The 2,746-nt window shown below is 36.9% G+C and overlaps 1 long non-coding RNA gene across 1 annotated transcript; it reads right to left on the bottom strand.

Moving 5' to 3' along the window:
* Positions 1-736: 736 nt before the first annotated feature.
* Positions 737-2,062, bottom strand: LOC141444959 (uncharacterized). The gene is made up of 3 exons (XR_012453246.1): positions 1,951-2,062; positions 1,521-1,755; positions 737-1,041 (listed from the first exon to the last, which is right to left on the bottom strand). It is a non-coding gene; the product is annotated as an uncharacterized lncRNA (long non-coding RNA).
* Between the last annotated feature and the right edge of the window lie 684 nt (positions 2,063-2,746).

The following is a 2,746-nucleotide window of genomic DNA, read 5'->3' as shown; positions in this document are numbered from 1 at the left end:
TCAGGTATTTGGATGGTATGGGCTTGTTCAATGGAGGTGTAAATGTAATTCTCAGTCGACCGCTTTCAGAAGAAGCGACGCGAATTTACAGATTCATTGGACGGGCCTTTGCATCCAGAGACGTGGTTTCAGTGCAAGGGAGAGTGTAATATCTGTCTTTAGTGTGGTGTATATATCTGAGGCTCCCCATGAGGCTGACATAGTCACATTTGGTGTGCTAAAGCCTCGTTAAAATATTAGAAGAAAAAAAAAAAAAAAAAAAACTCCAATTGACGTTGTTTTGTTTACATTTAGTTAAATACCTATCCAAACCAAGGATAATAACTTATTGTAGGTAGGTACTATAAGTGATATTACAAAACAGTTGCGGGCCGCAAGAAGATAGTTCTTGGGCCGCACATTGCCAACCCCTGCTGTACATTGTCACAGTCAATATGATTGTATCAATACAATCATGTTCTAATGACAATTGTCATCAGAACTATGCGTTTTAAAGTTTCCTATACAATACAATTTAAAAAACTGAAAACTATTATTGTCTTTGCATTGCAGATTGACAAAGGGCAAAGTAGGCTTCTTAAATTACACCAACTTAAGCACTATAGATCAGGTATATTGCTATTGCTGCTACTTCCAAAATAGTAGAAGGAAGGTTATCAATTTGGTTGTATTTTTTTATCAAGACAGTTCAAATTGCTTATGAATTTGAAGAACAAATAAAAGTGCCTAGGGGTGTATCTAACAATGCTTAAGTGTGAGTAGCATACTAATTAGGCTATATCTATGTTAAAATCTGGTTACTTACTTTGCTTCCTTTAATCTATGAGTCATAGCAATTTCTGTGAATTCTTTGTCATAAATGTAGTCCTGACATTGGGCACAAAATATGTTTCCATAGCTCAAATCAACATAAAGAAAATGCTTTTTGGTTTTAGAATGGTCTTGAATGTGGCCAGCATAGCAAGCAAAAAATATGCAATGCAGGCAAGAATGCATGCGTGGCCCTGGCTGGCCACAAGTGAAGCACAGACATGATGTAGCCTGAAAAGTAAAAAAGTTCATTTGAATTAAGAAGTTTTAATCAATGGCCTTACTATTTATAAGCAAGTAATAAATGAGTATTAAGAACTATTTATTGATACTAAAAAATAAAAATAAAATATTACTGTAATAGGTAAACATTATTCTAATATTACTATAATAATTTAAGTCACTTTAATAAGAAATATACCGAGATATTTACAGGAAGGAAGGCATGAGTCATGCCGCATTCGACGCGACACTTCAATCCGATAATCAGCTGTTTGGGGTCAAAGATTACAATAATCAGCTGATTACTAATTTTACAGACTGGACCTAATTTTCTAGTTTGCACAATAATAGTGATGAAGGCTTTTATCGTAACCTGAACTCTTGCCAATGAGGAGAGAAAATAAATTGTATGTTTCAAATGATGTCAATTATTGTCAATGTCTCTCAAGAATTTACTTCACATTGACTTCACTAGCTGCGCAACTTACCTTATATCTTCTGGCTTCAAAAGAGGTGCAAGAAACAAAAAATGCATGCACAATTTTATAAGGATTAGATCCCTTGGCGGCCTTAAAATTATTCAGGTGAATGCATCCATTGTCATTCATATTCCTGCTTGTATAACACCGGCGACGCAAAAGTCGTATCTTCGTACTACGCCGCAAGATTGTAAAATAAAATCATAATAACACTGTCTGCAAACACTACACAATTAACGTTTCACTGAAAAAAACTTAAATGAAATACTTAAAATAAAGCTCGAGCTAATATTGATGTGAATGTGAAGAAACAGGGCGCGTTCGCGCTGTCGCAGGGCTACGCAAACGCAAAGCAAGCTTTCAGACGACCATGGGTTGGGCTGGGCTCGCTACACTAGCTTAGCTTTGCTTTGCTTGTTTGTTGAACCGGGCAGTGTACTCGATTCAACGGAGGCTAGCGCAGGCGATCGCGGAACGCGAAGCGAGGAAGTCAGACGCAAGCAGTGGACGCGGGGGGGACGTGACGTGACGTTGCTTGCCACAGGTATGACAGACACGACTGTGTCAGATATTGTCGGATCGTTTGGGTATCGAACATGATCTAGTTTCGCCAAAATAACAAAATTAGCATTGCCACAGATCTGTCAAAATTGTCATGTCAGTTTTATTTTACAGACTACCAGTAATTTTACCCGTCATTATAGTCTGTCAAAAAAAAGAAGAAATTAAAAAGTGGCAGCACTGTAGTGTCATCCCTTTCAAACCCTGTCAAACCAAAAAGGGAGGACACTACAGTGTTGCCACTTTTTAATTTCTTCTCTTTTTTGACAGACTATACAAAGCCTCATTATTGTAAAATAAATATATTTTCAATCAATCAATCATTTATTGTCAAAAACTGAGTGATTACATACATGGTTGTCCAGCAGTGGTGTAGCGTATAGCACGCGGCACGGAATGCCGAGGACCTGGGTTCGATTCCCAGTGCTGGTCTTATTTTTCTGGTTTTTCTGTGCATCTATATTTCAGTTTGTATTTTCAATTTAGGTTTTACGGGATGACCGTAAAAGTAAAATTTGGAATTGAAATAAAAAATACAAAAAGATTCCAAAAAACCAATCTTAAAATGTATTGTTTTAAATGCACCCATATCTATCACAGGTATTAGACTTTTTTGCAGTAAATTACAATTAGGGTGCTTCATACAGAACCCTTAACTCTATGAGGTCAGCGGT

This window comes from Choristoneura fumiferana, unplaced genomic scaffold (genome assembly GCF_025370935.1).
Source record: "Choristoneura fumiferana unplaced genomic scaffold, NRCan_CFum_1 Sck3bRy_101;HRSCAF=286_pilon, whole genome shotgun sequence".
In the NCBI taxonomy this organism is placed as follows: Eukaryota; Metazoa; Arthropoda; class Insecta; order Lepidoptera; family Tortricidae; genus Choristoneura; species Choristoneura fumiferana.
The sequence above is the reverse complement of the archived record's forward strand: the minus strand, read 5'-3'. Positions and strand labels throughout refer to the sequence as shown.